This window comes from Urocitellus parryii, chromosome 2 (genome assembly GCF_045843805.1).
Source record: "Urocitellus parryii isolate mUroPar1 chromosome 2, mUroPar1.hap1, whole genome shotgun sequence".
In the NCBI taxonomy this organism is placed as follows: Eukaryota; Metazoa; Chordata; class Mammalia; order Rodentia; family Sciuridae; genus Urocitellus; species Urocitellus parryii.
Genome location: NC_135532.1, coordinates 71942857 through 71963838, shown reverse-complemented (window position 1 = coordinate 71963838; position 20982 = coordinate 71942857).

Sequence of the window (20982 nt, the reverse complement as noted above, 5' to 3'; positions counted from 1 at the left end):
ATAAATTTTGTGTGTATTCCCTTCATGATAGCCTGTGGTTTCCCACAGGGGATTGGTTCTAGGACCTTCTAAGATACCAAAATCTAAGGATGCTTGGATTCCTCGTGTAAAATAGCATAGTATCCACATATAACCCATACCCATTCTCCTGTAAAATTTAAGTCATCTCCAGTTTAGTTAAAATGCCTAATACAATATAAATTTCATGTAATAGTTGTTATTCTCTATTGTTCAGGGAATAAAGACCAAAAAAAATGTCTGTTTGTGTTCACTACAGATGCAATTTTTTCCGGAATATTTGATCTATGGTTGTCCTCAGATGTGACCTAAAGATATAGAGGGCCCATTGTATGGTGCTAAATGGTATGGTATAGGACTGCAAGATCTCTAGCCTTCTAACTGGAAGGGCATAGAGGGCAGGGAAGAGTTACTTTTTCTTCCCAGATAATATAAAGTTGAAAGGTAACTCTGGTTAAAGAATTTCTGAAATAACCCACCAGACCTTAATTGCTTCCAAACCCTATTTAAAGTAATACTTTGCTTAGTGTCAGATTTGATGTGATCCATGGTTAAGGGAAACATGCGTCCATCTAAACATATAATCAATTCCATGTGGAATTCGTAAGGAATGTGGGAGGAGATTTTCCCTTTCCACACTGTTTCTCCTAGGCTAAGAGTCTGAAGAACATATGGGCAATCTTTTGAATAATGATTCTAACAATAAGAGGCACAATTTAAAAAAAAATAGTTATCATGAACAAAGTAAGAAAAAGAAACAAATTTAATTTTTAAGTTGCTTCATATGAGATCAAAAATTCATTAAGAATTTATTCATAAAGAAATCAATACATAAAGAACATAGCTTAGAAATGTAGTCCTTCAATGAAAAGTTACCCACATTTAATTGGTTATAAGAATAAATTTGATCATCAGCAGCAAAACACCCCCATGATTTCCTGAAATTTTTAGGACAATTCTTTCTTCACAGGAAATACTAAGTATATAAAATCAAAGATCCTTTCCCTTCCCTTCCATCATATGCAATTCAGTGGATTCACTACAGCTCTATGAAACATCACTGAAAGAAACACCCTACCAGCTCTTTCATTTAGAAAAATATGGGTAAAAAATTATAATAACCTAATAAAGAAAAATGCACTTGGAGAAATGCAAAAGATCTGAAAAACAATCCTGTATTTAAGAAATTTAAGATGTATCACCTGAAGAGACAAAGCTAAAACTAATTTTAAAATTTTAAGAGAACTATTATGTGGTACTGATGCAAATATAAAAGTTGTTTGAAGAAGGGGTGTTCTGGACTCTTAAATCTCTGACATCTAATGCAGAATGACTTTATGGGTAGGCTAACTAAACACTGGGACTTACATCAAGGTTTGAAAAGCAAGGGGCATGGCCCTACCCTCATCCTCCTATATAGCCTAGAGTTCCCATTTTGATGCAGTTATATGTGAGCCCTTTGGGTCCAAACTGAACATGCATTTCATGTGTGCAAATCCTTTCTAGACTTAAGATGAAAGAACATAGCCACATATTAGAATCAGTATCAAATCAACCTTCATGATGACTATTCATATCCCACCCTCCAGAGCACAGATCCCATCATGACTCCTCTGACCCCAGAGCCCAACCAGAGGGACTAAATCTCACCTTAGCTTTGATTCAATGCCCGCAATTCCAAATCTTTCACCCTGAAATCCAAGCATGTATGTCCCCTCAAAGCACCTTTCACCCCCAAATCCTCCACTCTCCTCAATCACTCCAGAGCCTTGAAATCTCATACTCACCCCAGTAGTTAAGATAGATCTATTTGACACTGCCTCTCGCGGATGTTAACTGTCACTGACTGACCATTCCACTGGTGTTTTTCAGGCTGTGAGGATGATCTGATGATTTTTTTATTTTTTTTATTTTTTATTTTTATTTTTTTGGTACTAAGGATTGAAAGCAGGGGTGCTTAACCACCAAGCCACATCACCAGCCCTTTTTATTTGAGACAGAGACTCGCTAAGTGGCTTAGGGCCTTGCTAAGATGCTGAGGCAAGCCTTAAGCTTGTGATCATCTTGCCTCCGCCTCCGGAGTCGATGAGATTATTGATGATGGTATCTTGCTCATCAGGTTGATTTAAATGATCTGGATTCCACCTTTCTATTTCCTTCCTGTTTTACCATCCCACAAATGCCCCTTACAAAAATGACTTTTTTAAGAAGAGAGCTGTTTTGAGTCAAGGAAATATAGTCCTGTTCTTCCTTGTTGAAGAGCACTTTGTCTCACTCTTCATTGTCCATTGCTTGGGGTTTTCTTTATTTTCCACTCTATTCCCATGGGCCTGATCATTTTCAAGAGACAACAGTCTTTTTTTTTTTTTTAACCATACGATTTATTTTTCTTTTTCTTTTTAGTCATACATGACAGCAGAATGTATTTTGACATATAATACATACATGGAGTGTACATACATCAATCATATTGTCTATTCTATTCTGCTGCCCTTCCTATCCTCCCTACTCCTCCCCTCCTCTCCCATCCCCTCTCTCTATCCAATCTAATGTGACACACTTTTTTTTTCCTTTTTCTCATCACAACATCATACATGAATTCTGCATAACAATGAGGTTCTCCTTCCATCTTCCATGCAACTCCCCTTCTCCCTCTTTTTCCCTCCCACCTCTCTTTCCTATTTAGCGGTAGCCTTCTCATGCTCAAGATCAACAGTCTTATAGTCTACTTTATGTTACACAAGCCCTCTCCTTGAAACCTACCATTAAAAATGCTTCTTTGGAAAGCTTATAGAATCCCCAGACTTCCCTACTATGTGCACATATCCTTGTTTTCGACAGTCTATAACCTAATACCTTAACTGACATCTATCTAAAATCAAAGCCAGTAGAAGGAGTAGAATATGTGCAAAGAGAATCTTCACATTAAATATCTCTAAGGCAGAATATAATGCTATAATATAATATAAATATAATAAAGATATAATAGAATATAATAAAGATATAAGAGAAATTTAATGCAAGCATTTCTTGAGCAGAAATGAACAGCTATTATGGATAGGTATAATTTGATCCATGAAAGTCAGGATTCCTAGAGGGCAAACTGGTAATTCAATGAATTGTAAGCATCTTTAATCCTGGGGTTGATAGCAAGATAAATTAAGTAAACTAATCAATTTACAAATATTTATTATATTTGGATGATATAGACTAAAATAATAATATAACAAAGTGTGAATAAAAAACATAATTGTCCAGTGGCAATGTTATCCCCACCAACAATTGTCTTTATTAGTGTGAATTTGATGCTCAAGAAGCCATTTTAACTATTAGATCCAGTTACTAAGAGTTAGTTCTATAAGATTAACCCCAATAAAAAATTTCCAGTAAAATAAGAATTGTGTTTTATGTCCTACTTTATGAGAAAGGAGAAATGCACTTAAAAAGGATTATAATTATCTAGTTCAACTTCAGTACCACTATTAAATATTAGGAAAAATTTCATTTTTACAAACTTTATTGACACTTGCTGACATTCAGGGATAAAACTTGTATGTAAAAATGGTAAGTATTTTTAAAAAATCATAATTTTATTTGTTGTTATTTCATCCTCCGAAAATGTCCAGCTACTGTTGCCATAATACCAGTAGAGGGAGCACCAACCATTGTTTTTTTGATGGTCTGCTCTTAACAAAACAAACTCTTTTTTGATGGATTTTTAAATATTTATCAACATAGGCAAAATTCTTGTAAATTACAAATATTGTTATCACTGCTAAATTTTCTCTTGAATTGGTTTTATTAAATTAGTATTGAAGCATTTTATTAATATTTTAATTAAGAAAATAATGTATGTTGTACAGAGTGAAACAAAATAGAAAAAAAGTTTTAAAAGTTAATAATCTAGAGCTCTGAGTACAGCTCCATGGTATAGCCCTTCCCTAACATGCACAAGGCCCAGGATTCAATCCCTAGCCCTGCAAAAAAAGAAAATAATAAATAAATGTTAAAATTTAATACTCTATCTCCCCTTCAGATCTGTATTATAAACAAGACTTTTAAGTGTCTTATCATATCTTTCTTATAAAAACTTTATTTATATATATGTTTTTGTGTGTGTGGTCTAGTACATGCTGGGCAGCCACTCTACTGCTGAGCTATATGCCTAGCCTTGTTTATTTGTTTTAAAATGGGGATCTTACTAAGAAATCTTATCTATAGGCTAAATATATATATATATATATATATATATATATATATATATATCACAAAATATATGAATATACAATGCACTCCAACAGAAAATGTGAAATAAATATAATGTTAGCCCATGTAATAACTCTGTATGTACAGAGGTACAATATATGTATATGTATATGTATATATATATATGTATGTGTATATATATATATATATATATATATATGTATGTATATATATATCACTGCCTTCTGAAGGAAAAATCTACACAGGAATGAATGTGCAGGTCTCCGGGGAAAAAAATACACAAACCCAAATGTACAATCCCCTTCTTAAAATGTGAAAGAAGTACTAAGTGAATTCACTTCTGACTTATGATTTATTACTGATCTCTTCACAAAACAAAATTGAAACAAAATAACAGCAATAAAGCAACCACTTAAAGCTTTTAAAAAATTGAAAAATATTCAAATACATTTTTTTAAACTTTATCATATTTCTTAGATTTTTAACTAGCTGATCAAACTCCTTTCCACTAACAGCTACAATGCACTTATTTGTATAACTGGACTGAAAAACAAAGGGATGTAGCCCTAAATATTGGGCCTTTTCATTTTCTAGAGGCAACTCTCCTACAGTCTATCTACTACTAACAGCCCTCTCCTTGAAATCTACCATTAAAAATGCATAATAGAGAGAATCCCTGAATTTCACTATAGGTTCCAACCTCAGCTTTTTGCAAAGAAATCCTGCTATATAAGTGGACTCGACATGTACAGACCCATCAGAGCCTAGAGACCCATCTAGCCATATGGTAGCCCTCTCTGTGGGTTTATCTTTCTGAGCCCAGTGAATTTGCTGAAGCCTCATCCTTTACTGGAACCCCTGCCCCCATTCAGTTCCTGTCACTCAGCTACCCTCCTTATTTTCCGGTGTCTCTGCATAGCCTAATAGAAGTATTCTTCACCCTTACCAGTTTCTGCACCCCTTGATATCATGCACGATGCTATGGTTTCGCTCATAGAAAGGAAGGAAATACTGCAAGAAAAGAGAGAAAAAAAAAAAAAAGACAGGGGAAGGGAAAAGGAGACACAGGGAGAGAGAGAAAAAAATGAGAACAAAAAGCAATGATAAAGGAAAAACTTGCAAGTGTAGGAGAAGGGAAAGACCCTCCTTACGTGATTATAAAGATAATTATTTCAGGGAGTGGGGCGTAATTAGTCAGCTATGTTTTCCTTTTCATCTCCTAAGAGCAGAAAAAGTTCATTCTATCTGTTCGATTTTTTTTTTTTTTTACCTTTTACTAAAGATATTCAACATTTTTTAAAAATCTTCTAATAGCCACACCTTTGTGATAAAATAAGAAAACACAGCGTGGTGATCCTCCTTCCATCAATGAGCAAGACTGAGGAATGGAGGTCAAAAGCCCAGCTCAATGTCACAAGGAAGGCAGTTGCAGAGTTAGGATAAGACCCAGGGTTCTTGACTCCGGCCCTTTACTTTATCCACAAAGTCAACACAAGCAGTCTAGATTTGTTATCTCGCCCCCTTCTGTCTCAAAGGCTGAGTGACAAAGAGCGCTTAGTGTGATACTGAGTGTAAATGACAGCACAGGAAGTCCGTTCTCAGGGCAAGCTGTGAGACTGGCAGCTGAACGGAGGCCAGAGAGCAAGTCTGTACAGAGCACTTGCCATCCACGCTCACTATCTTGCTCCTACTGTGGCCCAGAGTCCAAGGGGAGGAGTCGCTGAGGCTTCGGGAGGGCACCCTCAGGGCTGAAGTCCCCTGATCTCAATCCCTGAACATCTCTTAGCAAAAGGAAAAGCTGGCACTGGGTGAGGATGAAATGAATCATCTGCAGAACTGAGCGTTTTACATTTTTAAAATAGAATGTTTTGTATGATAATTCACATACGAACTGTAAATTATGTAATTACTTATGAACCATGTATATAATTCCTGTGCCAATGCAAAGGAACACTCTTTTCTGACATGGGACTAACCTCAGTTAATTCAGCTCTTTGAAACATGTTAATACAGTTCTCAAGGAATTCCATCTAGTCACGTATCACATGTTCGAAGCTTAAAATGCTGAAAGTGAACAAATGTTGCATCCAAACAGGTTCAGTATGAATAGCGACCATATATGGAAGAAACATTTATATGGAAACCACACCCACAGCTGAATTCAGGGTTGTAACACCCCAGACACTGTGTGTGTACAAATCTCGTTAGCCAACTGTATAGCACAAACACGGATTTATTTGTGCTATTATGGCATTGTCATTGACTGCAAATACAAAAGGCAATGAACCTATGATGACCTAATTCTACTGTAAATTAAATTTCATTATTATCTTCCTGTAAACATACCTTTCATTACAAATGGATAATCTTTTACCAAAACAAAGGAGAAAAAATAAATTTACTTGTTTATATCAAATCTCAAAGTATAATGTATAATTATTTATCTGTACTAAATTGTAACCAACAATTCTTTTAAATTTATTAGTAATCAAAATATCTTATGAAAAGATATGCTTTGCCTTATAATTAATTGTAAGATTGCCTAATTACATATATATTTTTACCCCCTAGTACTAGGGATAGAACCCAGAGATGCTTTACCATTGAGTTATATTTCCAGCCCCTTTTTATTTTTTATTTTGAGTCTGGGTCTCGAAAAGTTGCTCAGGCTGACCTCAAACCTTCGATCCTCCTCCCTCAACATCCCAAATCACTGGGATTGAAGGTGTGTGCCACTATACTTCACTGCTTAATTATATTTAAATTGATTAAAATAGACATCGTGTGCTAAACTCAGACAGATCTTGAAATACATTTTTGTTTTTTGTTTTGTTTTGTTTGAGTGGGGGTACCAGAGATTGAATTTAGGGGCACTCAACGACTGAGCCACATTCCCAGCTGTATTTTGTATATTTTTTTTTACCTGGAGACAGGGTCCCACTGAATTGCTTAGTGCCTCCACGTTGCTGAGGCTGGCTTTGAACTCGAGATCCTCCTATCTCAGCCTCCAGAGCCACTGGGATTATAGGTGTTCTCCACCACACCCAGCTTGAAATACGTTTCTTAGTTTTTCATGCCCCAGTTGTAAAAAGCTAATTTCTAAAATGCACACTCTGATTCATCATATTTTCATTAAAAATAGATTTCTGTTCTAAATATCAGGCATTTATAAAACAAAGAAAAATTTCCTTTATCACAGGAAGGAATTGTTTTATATTATCTATTCATGCAGGTATTCACACAAATGGAAAGATCTATCAGAGCTCGATAGGTTTTTCCAGAATCCAAAAGAAGATATACTTAAAAAGGGAGATAGACACCCAAAGGAAGCCACAAAAACAGGCATAAAAAAAAACCCAAAGGGACAGAAAAATTGCAAAATGTCCTTTCTTAAAAAAATCCCAGACTACTTTGGTTACAGCATATGCACTGGCTTGGTTTTCCTAAATCAACAGACTGAAGAAAAACTGCCTTGTCATCAGACCTCCAAAATATATGGATCTCCAGAGAAATAAATACATGAAGCTATAGATCTAAATCCAAATACTCTCTGCAGAAGAAAACAAATTTTACCTGCAAAATCAGTAGAGCTGCTTGACCAATGCATCAAAAATTACAGAGCAAATAAACTCTAAGGACATGATACTAAATTCTGTCCTTTCCAGAGGGTGTGGGGGCAGATAAGGGGCTCTCACTGCAGCAAACAGAATGCAAAACGAAAAGCTTGAATAAGAAAGACTGATGAAAGCATAACATTAAAAAGAGAAGTGTTTAACTGTTAAATCATCCAAATTACTTTGCCAAATTTTGACATGCTTGGTTTCCTGTAGTAAAAATCTCTCTCTCTCTTCTTTTTTTTTTTCACTTTGAAAAAAAAAAGTGAGGAAAAATAACCAGCTGTTCCTTGTATAGTTCAGGAAACAAGTTTGATTTATTACTTTAAGGTTATTTTTGAATAAGCTGCTTGTGGCAGCCAGAGTGCAGAAGTCACTGAGGCCTGTCCACTTGAAGGGCTCAAACTGTTTCCTGAACAGCCCTTCTTCACTCCTCACCTCCAACGGCTATTATTGACTACGTGTGACTGGGGCCTTCCAGGATTTTAAAACAGCAGGGGTCCCCGCCGAACAATCGGGCTGTCAATTACCTTTTCCCCTGTAGTGAAAGAGGGGCCCAAGACAATGCAACATCGCAGCGGGGAGCTGTGCAGCTCCAAGTCTGTAACCCACTCTCGCACAGCTCGGTATTCAAAACCAAGTAAATGGTTGGTGCCTTCACTTTTGTCTGTGTGTGTCAGTTCAAACCAGAATTACTGCAAGGTGTAGCTATGTCTCCATGGATGGGTTTTTAAGTTCTCGCTGGGGCAAAACTGACTCTGTACATTGTTATCTATGAGCTTTGTGGAAATTCTTTCTGAGATCCAAACATACACAAAGAGCTCTCTGGCTCCCAGCCCCCTTCTGTACTCTGTAACCAGGAACGCCCAAGCCTCTCTACCTATATTGTGGCTTAAAAAACTTCCTGTGTGCATTGATGACTTGCTGTGAGGACTGTCCATCATCCCGCCCCTTTGTCTAGCAGTCACTTCCATTCGAATTTGACTGACTGAGGCAGCCTGAGTTATTTGTAAAGAACAACAAGGCTTTTCATTCATAATTTTAGTAGGGGGACAGGGTGCTAATGACTGAGCTTGAATAACTAGGGAATGTGGTATTCAAGGCAGGAAGAAGCCCAACCGGCTGCCAAATGAAGGCCTGAGAGGATGTAGGTGAAGAGTGCCCGGGTAAAAAGCCAAACAGTGACAGGAGGATCACACATGTATGCAAATACAAATCGTGGTTTTTAAAAGGTGAGACCATCAAAAAGATAGAAGCAGGAAGGAGGGCAGGAAAAGTCTAACAGGATTTCATTAACTTTGGAGTTAAGTTACATGCCAGGGTTTTACAGAATCCGAAACCCATAAAGTGTCTAGAGGGGAAGTGATCTTTTCTGCCACTGCTGGTCTTCCTACAAAAACAAAAAAGTTTGTTTTTTTTTTTTTTTTTTTTTTAAAAAGGAAAACTGGTTTTCACTCTCTTTTGGTACCTTTCATATATTCAAACAAAGAGGGCTTGTTTTCCAAGGGTGCTCAGTTTGACAACCAAGTCTGAGTTCCAAAGAGCTTAGTTTTAGGGTCTTTAGTCAACTTTCTGTGCATGCAGCACCAAGGTGGTATATAATGATTTCACATATCTGATGCTTCCAGGGAAGAGAATTTATAAAAATATAGATTTCCAGTTGAATGCAACTATATATTCAAGTATAACAGGATTTATTTTTTCTCACTGAAATAGTAAAATTCTGGTTTGGTGTTTTTCAAATTAATAAATTCTAACTGTCATATAAAAATGTATTTAAAATGCATGATTTTATACACAGATTCATGGAATATAATCCAACAGGAAAGTGTTGCACATTAAACTATTGTGAATTAGTAGAATAATCCAAGCTATTTTTTTTCCAAAATCAATGTAGTGCCTTAAGTGAAGAATGTTTCATTTTTAGAAAATATTTATTGTGTTTCTTCTGTTAAAGCAAATCAAATAAAAGTAAAATTGAACAATAGCATGCTAGTGAACAATAACATGGTAATGACCAGAAAAAATAAATTTTCTATCTCTGTGTTTAGTCTATTAGAACTAGTGTTGTTAGGGAGAATTTGGGGCTACTGAAGCACAAGGTCAAAGTTCAGACCCTGGGTTGTGTTGTCACCATAAAGGGCTATGAGGAGGTCTCACCAGAGGCAGCGAAGACCTCTACTCAGAGCTTTCAGACTCTTGACACATCACAGAAAAGAATTAAAGGACATGTCAGGCTTTAGCAAAGAAAGGTAGAGTTTTCTTAGCAAATGGTGAAGGTATATGGAATGCTGTTTATCTGGAAGGTTAGACCTATCTCAGGGCTGAAGGACTAAGTTCTTTATTAGGGTACATAATGAGGTGGAATATGTATGATGCTAAGGGGCTGTACTTTCCTCAAGATTGGGAAATATTAAGCAAGATTGTGTTTCCTCATTGTGGGGCCTGGTCCGGCATGCAGGTTTTAGCTCACATCAATATATCTGGTGGTCTAATGGCTGATTGGATGGTGGGGTCATAAGATTATGGTCCAGTCAAATGTTGCCCCTAGCTTCACAAGGTAACCTTCTTTCTATGTCTTGTTTCTTCTTTGCTACATTTCAGAAAAACTTAAAGGAACTGGAAAGTTATGAAGATTTGTCTGGGCTCTTCAGTGTACTCATTTATTTTGATAGCTTTCTGTTCATTAGGGTGTTTTTTTGTTTTTTTGGAGGGGTGGGTACTGGGGACCAAATCCAGGGGTGCTCAACCACTGAACTACACACTCTCAGCCCTTTTTGTTTTTTATTTTGAGACAGTCTCACTGAATTTCTCAGGCTGGCCTCGAACTTGGTGATCCTTCTACCTCAGCTTCCCAAATCGATAAGATTACAGGTGTGCACTACCATGCCCTGGCCCTTAGATTCTTTTGTTGGATCGTAGTTGTTCACAAGCCTACCGTACCACATTCCAACAGGGATATTTTCTTCTTTCGAGATTCAGCTTTCTCACGGGATGCAGTGGTGCATGCCTGTAATCCCAGTGGCTCAGGTGGCTGAGGCAGGAGGACCGCAAATTTAAAGCCAGACTGGGCAAAAGCTAGTCACTAAGCAACTGAGTGAAACCCTATCTCAAAATAGAGCTGGGGATGTGGCTCAGTTGCAGATTGCCCCTGGGTTTGATCCAAAAAATAAAAAAAAAAAAAAAAAAGAGGGAGATTCAGTTTTCTCTCTACATTCTTCTTCTATTTCAGTGTAGGTACTTATCTCTAAATTCCCATCTCATACACTGACCTAATATTCTTTAAAACTGAGAAGAAAAATAGTTATGGCATGGCTAACATCCAATATTTTCTCATTCAGACAGCCATCCTGCCCAGATCAATGAGGGAACTGAGGCCTGGAGATACTTTATTACTTCCATCCACCTGAGTACTCGACATAGATCAGTGAACACGTTTCTGGAGCATTCTAAAACAAACCTAAAGAGGGTCTTGAGGAGATATTTTATTTATTTGTTTGTTCATTTATTTATTTATTTAATGGTGTGAGTCCTAACCATGTACATAAATTGAAATAAAATTAGATGGATCCTGTTTATCTTATGGTTTCTTATACCCTTGGGCATATCCTCACAAATTCTAGGGGTTTTAGAATAGGATTAAATAACTTACCCCAAGGCTTAAAATTAAAATTGGTTGAAAACTCAATTGCATCTTGGTGATTCTACAGTCAAAGCCAGGCCCACCATGCCTTTCTATCATCCTGGGAACCTAGGCACAGGCCATTTCCATGAATGACAGATGCATGAAAGACCTGGCCCAGGCGAAACCATGAAGTTTATGAATGTCTTTTTTTTTTTTTTTTTTTTTTTTGATGTCTTTTTAGACTTCCTGGCCAACTGTCTCTATCTTCTTATGTGGTAGTAAATGTCAATAACTGGCTCTCTGGCAGGGCGAAGGGATTGATTTCAATATTGGGTGATGTCTATGTTGTAAATACACTCACAAGGCTAATTTTCCAGCTTGGCATCTTTACTAACTTACTGGCTTTACTAATTGTGGAAGCCAAACAAGATGCAGATAATTCTGTTCTAGCATCCACCTCCATTTATCCTCAATTCATTTGATATCTCCTCTATTTTCTATTCTTGGGCTCAATGAACTATGGATGAACATTATGGTTTCAAATTATAATAATTTATTGGAGAGTTATTACAAGTCAGATATCTTCTAAAATTCCACATGCACATTAGGCATGTCACTTTGGGGTGTCTTTTTAGAGGTTATGCATTTAATCCTCACAAGGATAATCTGATATAGGAACTATTTATATTCCCATTTACTTTTGAGGAAAATAAGGCACTAGCAGATTGCATAAGTTTTACAAGGTCCCCTTCCAGATCAACCACATAATTTCAATATGTGGCCAGAGTTGAAAATCATTTATCCAGATAACAAAGCAAGAATCTTAGAGATCTGAAAAAATATATAACAACATTCCCATTGTGAGTGGCTAAGTATATGTTAAGTCTTGAGTAAAGCTCAATTCACACTCCTGTTTAGCTTATAGATACCTATCCTATAAAAACCTCATTAGAGCTGGGAGAGATGGTGTGTACCTATAATTTCAGCTACTCTGAAGGCTGAGGCAGGAGAATCTCAAATACAAGTTTGAGGCTAGCCTGGGCAACTTAATGAGACCCTGTCTCAAAATAAATATAAAGGGTTAGGGGGCCAGTTCCGTGGTAGAACACCCCTGGGTTCAATCCCCAACACAAAACAAAACAAAATAAACAAACAAACAAAAAATCCCTCTGTAGAGATGAATGAAGTAAAAACATGGGTCATCTTTAGGTTGTGACACAGTTGGTAATTTTTCAGTGTTCTATTTTGTTTATTGGTTTTGTTGTTTTTTTTGGGGGGGGGCAGGGTTGGCAATGCTAGGAATGGAACATAGGAACTTGTATGTGCAAGGCAAGCATTCTTCTGGTGAGCTACACTCTCACCCCATTAATTTAGAATGTTGAAATTTCACAGCATTCAAATATACAAGAAAGACTTCCACAACTCAGTGTAAATGAATGTACATCTCTCTCCTAACAGGGGATGGAGTTTCAATACCATTTCCCAAAAGCATACAGTTTAATTCATTGTTGGGTAATATCCCAAATGTTGCGACGACTCTCATTTAAAAGCAGAAATTCACATTTCTCTATTCCAGATTTTTTGAACAAGTAATTCCATGAATAGACTTTCCAATCAGAAACAACCATATCAGCTAAAGAGGTTCTTTCTTCTCCAAAATGCTTTACCTACTTTGAAAAGGTCACAGACATAAACAAAAATCAATATATGGTTGAGAATTCCCTGGAAATGTTGACTATTAATAGCTGAATATAGCTAATAGTCATTATAACTTGTTTTATTTTATTTTATTTTTTAATTTGAGGTGTTAACTGGGCATTGAAGCCAAGGATGCTTAAACCACTGAGCCACATCCCTAGCCCTTTTAAAATTTTATTTTGAGACAGGGTCTCCCTAAATTGTTGAAGCTGGCCTCAAGCTTGCCATCCTCCTACCACAGCCTCCAGAGTTGCTGGGAAATAGGTGTGCACCACCACATCAGCTAAAAACTTGTTTTAAATTTCTAAATTGGTTTTCCCATGTAAGTACAAACAAATAAGTACATTAAAAAAAATTAAATTGTTCTTAGTATGTTTAAAATTTCTTGAAAATATAAAGGACAAATAGCCAATTTTACCAAATAAACTACCAAGCTCAGCTTAATGGAAATCATCAGTACTGCACAGAGAGAACTTCCCACATGCTAGCTTTTCTGTACATTTCGGCCACCCAAGCAACCCCGTGCTCCCCCTTTTAGAGACAGGAACTAAGGTTAATCATTTTGGTCACTTACTCATTCATCTGATTGAAAAATAATATTTTTAGTTCCTTATATGCACCAGGCCCCTCAGTGCTGAAGATAAAATGGCAGGCAAAACCAGACTTGGAGTCCAGCCCTATGGAACTTAAAATGCAGAGAAGGAAACAGTCATTAATGAAAGGATCACTCAATTACACGTACAGCTGCATCACAGAAGGTCATAGAGGAAAAAGAGGGATTTGACCTAGTCAAAGAGGTTAGAAAATATTTTCCTGAGAACACCATAATAGAGATTTAAAAGAGAATTAGGGGTTATTAAGGCAAAGGATTGTTGAAAAAAAAATGCATCAGGGAAGGTCCTGTTGTAAGAGAGAGATACTTTTGAGCAACAAAAAAGTTGTCTTCATAGCTACAGGTACAAAGCAGGGAAGTAGGGGTAGGGGCTGGGGGATTGTTAGCAGACTCTAGGACCTTGAAGTTGTGTCGATGACTTGGATTTTTATCCCAAGAATAACCAGAATCGGAGGAGAATTTAAGCATCAGGAGAATGTGATCAGATTTGCCCAACGTGGTGTGCACTGAGTCCAAATCCAAATCACTTGAATTCCCAAACCTCTGGAATCTGTCATGATATTTAAGTTCAACACAGAATATTATTTTGAGGGGAGGGAGGGAAATTACTAGTTTTTTGTTTTGTTTTGTTTTGTTTAAAGAGGCCTGAGATTAGCTAAATGGCCGAGTGCCTATTTAGCAAACCCTAGGTTTAATCCTTAGCACCACCAAAGGGGGAAAAAAAAGGTAGCAACTATAATAGTGATTTTGAAGATAAAATTTCTAATTTTACTCATGCATTATTTTAAGATCTCTCAGAGTATGATTCAGGTATGTTTAGTATGTTTCTGCAATTTCAAAAGAAGGGTGTGAAGACCATTTCCTAAAATTACAAGAACATGAATGGCAAGAATTCTTAAGTTTGATGAATTCCTTTCTGTTATTTTTATTTTAATTATTTACTTATTTTGACTTTTCATGGTCCCTGGCACCAATGATGCAATTGCTGATAGGTACTCCTTTATTCCTCTCCTTCTCTCCCTTCTTCCACAGCACACGCCCCCCCCCCCCCACACTCAACTCCCTCCACCCCTACCCCTGCCACCCCACTGCAAGGGATAGAACCTAGGGCCTCTCACCTGTGAGGCTATGCCACTGAATGACATTACCATCCTCTTTTCAAATTTTGAGACAGGGCCTCCCTAAATTTCCCAGCCTGGCCTCAAATTTACAATCCTCCTACCTCACTACCTCAGCTCCCCAAATCACTGGGAATATAGGCCTGAACCACCATGCCCAGCTAGTAGTTTTTAACTTAATAAGTATTTGCTCTTTCACCTATTAAAAATCACAGTCTTACCAAACCTGTTTGAGTCACTTCCTGATAATTATGCAAAATATAATGGTGATTTCCAGAGTAGCAGAATGACCCTCAAATTCCCTCATTAAGAAAATTCAAAGACTGTTAATTTGCTTTTACAAAGTTTACACTTAAAAAATACGCACTTAATATTCCTTGATTTCATTCATTCATTGAAACGCTATTATTGTCTAAAGTCACAGAGACTCGAGTGAGTCTTTTCTTTTTTTTAAGAATGTGATGATAGCCAGGGGCGGTGGCACATTTCTGTAATCCCAAATACTTGGGAGGCTGAGGTAGGAGGATCCCAAGTTCCAGGTGAGCCTGGGCAACTTTGAGAATGTGTCTCAAATTATTTTGAAATCTCAGGGTCTTGGGAGGCTGAGACAGGAGGATCACAAGAGCAAAGCCAGCCTCAGCAACATAGCAAGGCCCTAAGCAATTTAGCTAGCAAGACCCTCTCTCAAAATGGAACATAAAAAGGGCTGAGGATGTTGCTCAGTGGTTAAGCGCCTCTGGGTTCAATCCCTGGTAGGGATGGATGGATGGATGGATGGATTAATTAATTAATTAATTTTAAAAAGGGAGCTGGGTGAGTAGCTTAGTGGTAAAGTTTGTCGACCATGTGCAAGGCCCCAAGTTCACTTCCCAATAGGGAAGAACAAACAAACAAACAAAATTGTGATGATGAAGACATGAAAAGATAAATTAATAAAACAGGAAAAAGAACATAAAACTGAATACATGCTTATAGTATAGAGGACTAGGCTCCAAAAATCTTATGATTTCAATTCCAGGCCCTAAAGAAGTCCAAGGCAGCCCTGATACAGATTCCCCAGATCTTTGGAGGAGTCTATCTTTTAGAGTTACACCCAACATACCGTAAGTATTAAAAAGCTGTAATGATTCTGTAACTACAAAATATTTCCTGTCCAAAGGAACAAACTAAATCCACATGCAATTGTAATCCATTTATCAAACTGAACCCATTTAGACTTGATCTGTTAACTGAGATTAACTCAAATCTGGCTGGTAGCCTCAATACTGTGGCATCTGGACCAGAAGAATGGCCTTGATGGAATCTGTTTGACTTCATCTTCCTTAGAGAGCGGTTTGAACTTCCTGTGCCCTTTTGATCAAGTCTCCACATAATGGGAAAAATAAAACTAAACATCCTATCTATTCAAAGGCTAATATCTTCCTACTGCTACTAAACATGGCCAGTAATATCCAAAGACTAATTTTAATGATTTTCATTTATATGGGGCTTTAGTGTCTGAGAAGATTCTGAAACAAAGGGGATCAGATATTTAAAAAGAAGAAAAAAAAAAAAACACCTAGGACTACTCACAGAGAGGCAAAACAAGAATGCAGTGTCTTCACAGATAAGATTTTCTCTGAACACATCAATCCCACAAAGAAAGAAGTTTGATTTTTACATCAAGGGACAAATATATTGAAAAAATGAGAAAAATCATGTTGGCCATGAACAGAGAAATTCTTTTCCTGCCTTGTTACAGAATTTCAGTCCACAACTGACTTTACATAATTGTAGTAATAATGTACAAGTATTTAGCAAGAATGTTCATTAAGTAGTCAGTAGAAACCACAGGTAGATTACTGCCGAGTACATAATCTCTGAGAAAGACCAGATCCACGGAGCCTCCAGCTCAAGGTCACCCATCAAGCCCACTCTTCTTTCCCTGGGATAACCCCAGATCTTTCTCCCAGTTTAGTTTGGAGTAAAGGACATCTGCAAAAAAAGGTTAGATCCAGAGATAAACCATTTCCAGTCCTCCAAGCAATCTAGATAAGAACTCTAGTGGTCTATTTTGAATTCCTTTGCATCTTTATTGCAGCCACTCCCAATTCCTTCCTAGAGGCAATATCAACAGAATACAAGGGAATCAAAGCAATTCAAAAAGTGAAATGACAACAGTCCTGGCTGCCAAGTCCAAAGGTCCAATATTGCAAAGTCCTTCAAGGCAGGAAAGCCCCCGGAAGAGTCCTTGCATAAACTGATTCTACTATCACAATCAGGCTCTAAGGAAATGGTTGGAAGCCCCCCAAATTTTGCCCCAGGAAACAGCATGTTGTATGCATGCCATCCTTAAATGTGAATATATAAATAAACTGTTTTGCTAATAGAACTAACAAAATATCCATATAGCTATTCTTTTTCTTTTCTTTTTTGTCCCAAGAATGCATTGGGACAAAATGCCAACCTCCCCACTCCCACAAAAAAAAATGATATCTTTGCAATATTTCTCTGAACCTAGTAACATTAAGTACTTTGCTCAATCTTAGAAAGAACTGGATAGAGCCTTGTTTAAAGCTAAATTCTCCCATTGCAGCACAAAAACTTAGGCCCAGCAAGTACAATCCAAAAGTATGACTTCAACTCATCCAACACAACTACCAGCAAAGAAAAACATGTTTCCATTGCTGCTATTTACCAAAGATCAGAAGAGGTGAAATGCACATGTTTATATATTTAGAAAAATACTGAGGAAGGTCATAGTTACAAAATCAAGTAAATGCAAATAAATGAATACATAAAATATGTATTCATTTATTTACAGATGAGATCTAAATATATGGTGGTGTCCTGTTTAATGGTTAGGACTAGGAAAGCATGTTACTTGGTGAATCCTGGGAATTTGGAGGTGGGTGTTGATGCACCGCGAATTTCCATAGATTTGAAATTTATCAGTATTAGGCAAATGGCAAAACTTGTTTCCAGGCATCAGGATTTACATTCAAGAACTTTCCACAACAAATGGGAAAATGAGCTATATTATGAAGTTTTACCTAACTATAAATTCTAGAGTATCTTTCAAAATAAAATTCCTGTTATAATTTTGGAATGTACCATGACAGTTAATTTGGGAATACAATAGTCACATTAAATGTCTCACTGTGCATATCTCACACATTCACAAACAGTATTCATCTTCTGAATTATAACTCAGGCCAGGTGTGGTGGCACAGACTTGTAATCCCGGTTACTAGGAAAGCTGAGGCAGAATTCAGTTTGAGGCCATCCTGGGCAACCTAATGAGAACCTGTCTCAAAATTAAAAATCAAAAGGCATGTAGCTTAGTGGCAAATCACTTGTCTAGGTTGTGCGAGGCCCTGGGTTCAGTCCAGAGTAGGAAAAAATAATAAATAAATAAATAAATAAATAAACAAACAAACAAACAACCTTAGGCACAAAGTGCCTTTATGCTGCTCTTCAGTCTGAAAAGTAATGATATTGCACTAAATAAGATAAAGACAAAAATGCAAATTAGAGAAAATCCAACAGATTGTTGTGTTTTCCTTAAGTTACAGGTTAAACATTTTTCCAACCAGCAAACTGGAGTCTGTGAGAGAGAAAGGGTGGGCTAGAACATAGAAATTTTTTTCTAGTTTATGGGAGACAAATATAAATTTCTAGATTCTCCCCTATTGCCTCAATAAAAATACAAAGTGCTGTAACCAGCAGGAAGTTCCTGATCTAAATTCCATCTTTGTTGGGATCCTAACTACGTCTTCGAAAAGCTCCTGAAGCGCTGAAGAATTAGCATAGGCGCCAAAGACTCTAAGAAACCGCCAACCGGGTGCAAGGGTTTGAGCAGAAGAGAAGGCGTTTCTTTCACCTGTTCAGCTCGAGCGACTGGGTTGGCCGGACAGGAGCAATTCCCGACCAGCCTTGCACAACCTGGCTTTAACCCCCAACTCTTCCCCTAGGTAAAAGCTGTGGTTCTTCTGAACGAGGTACAAAACAAAATGCGCCCGAGATGGCAGGGAAATCTGCCTTCTGTGGCACTTATAGTATAAATATCTTTTTATTAATTTTAAACCAGCCATCTTAATGCACGTTTTGGAAGACAACCCCACTAGCCCACGTCGCGTCCTGGAAAAGAAAGCAGATCCAGCCCTTCGCCGGCCTGGCGCCCCCTAGTGGCTAGATGGGCCTTTCAGCGCAGCAGCGCCTGCGTTCGCTAGAAGCTCAAAGGCTTCGGACGTTGGGCGAGTGGCTGCAGCCGTAGAGGCCCAGCTGTCCAGTGCCGGCAGCCCCCGGATCCTGGCAGAGCCGGTCGACATGGCCTCATCCACCTTCACCCGAGGGGTGGGAGGATTTAGGCCAGCACCCGGAAATAACGCATGCCACTTCCCCTACCATCTGTAGTTCCAAACCTCAGGCGAAAGGAGGAGAGTGTTAGAGAAACATGGAGAGGGAAGGGCGAAAGCGAGAGGCAGGGAACGCGCCTGGGACATTCTAGAGCAAGACGTCGGAAGAAGGCAGCTGGTGCCAGGATAGCTGAGAATGCAACTGGGCTCGAGCTGCAGGAATCAAGCACCATATTTTCCTAGCAGTTTTCAAGAACTGTAACCCCGCATGGGGCAAGATCCCGCAGGTGCCACTCGGGAATGTTGAATTTACAAGCAGGTACTTCCCTATAAAGTAAAAGCATTCTGTAAAATCTACAGAATACAACAGTAGGGGTGTGTGTGTACACGCGCGCTCGCGCGCGCGCCCCGTGCGTTTTAGTTTCCCACTAACGCGCAGGCACGTGGAGCAGCAGCTGGAGCAGTGCCTGTGTATTTTCTACTTATATATAATTTTTAAGTGTGGAAATTAAGTCCACCTTCAACGTGGACAAAGGAAGCTTCTTGAGAAATGTTCTAGGTGACAAAGAGTGGGAAATTAAAGCTGACTCTCCTGATTAAGCAGTGGAATAGTAAGCGTCCCCACCCTGCGCCCCATTTCGGGAGTCCATGATGTCGCCCTGAGTAATTATGTATTACTGAATTCATTTAAAAGGCTTCGGCTACTGCATCGAACAAACAACAACAACAAAAAGCTATCTATAAAAAGCCTCTATAGATAATTCCCCTTAAAAAGTAAAATTCAAATAAGCCAAGCCGAGAAACTACAAGTCGACACAATCAAAAGCAAATCCCAGCAAGAGCAGAAAAGATTTGAAACTCGAATCTGCATTCCGTTCCTCCCGTACAAGGCTCGGAGGTGGGGGAGGCGGTTTGTGCTGGTGCCTGGTGTATAATCGGGTTAATCCAGTAGACAAAGAATAAACCAATAGCCCTCCCACCTCACTTCCCGCTCCCCTTTCCCTCCCTCTTGTGCCCCCCCATCGCCCCCTAGGAGAGAGGGTACAGACTAGGCGAGAGGTAAACTTGAAGTGGATTCTGGATAAAGTCTTAAAGCCTGCAACTTGTTGTTTTTAATGGTAACACTGAATGGCCCCGATTAGTTTTAAATGTTCATTCCCCTTTCCTGGTAACAAGGAGAAAGTTCCATAAATCAACCCAAACCTATAGCTCGTCCACATGGCCCCTAGGGAAACCTTAAGGTCAGTGTTTCCTTGAAACTAGATAAACTGACCCCGCCGTGCCCAGTCCGGCCCCGCCGGCGCCCCGCGTGACGGAGCCGGGGCGGCAGGACTGGCCTGGGGACGCGCGGGGCGGCGCGGTTGCCCTTTTGAATGCCTCCTGCGGCTCGGAGCGCTGGCGGGCGCTGGAGTGTGAGTGAATGTAGCCCCGCGGAGCCAATGAGCTGGGACCGGATGCGATATATCCTCTGGGACAACAACTGCTCTGTTCCGCCTCGGATCCACATGACGCCATTTACTGCTGCCGCGGCCGCCGCAGAGCTCCCTGCCTCCTCCGGAAAGGCGAGGGCGCAGGCCAACGGCGAGCCCCCCCGGCCGGGCCCCAAGCCCTCCTCCTCTTCCTCCTCCTCCTCCTCCTCCTCCTCCTCCTCCTCCTCCTCCGCACCCACCGCCCCCGCCTCGGCCTCGCTGCCGCGCCTCCACAACGCCCAGTCTGCACTGCCGAGAGCTGC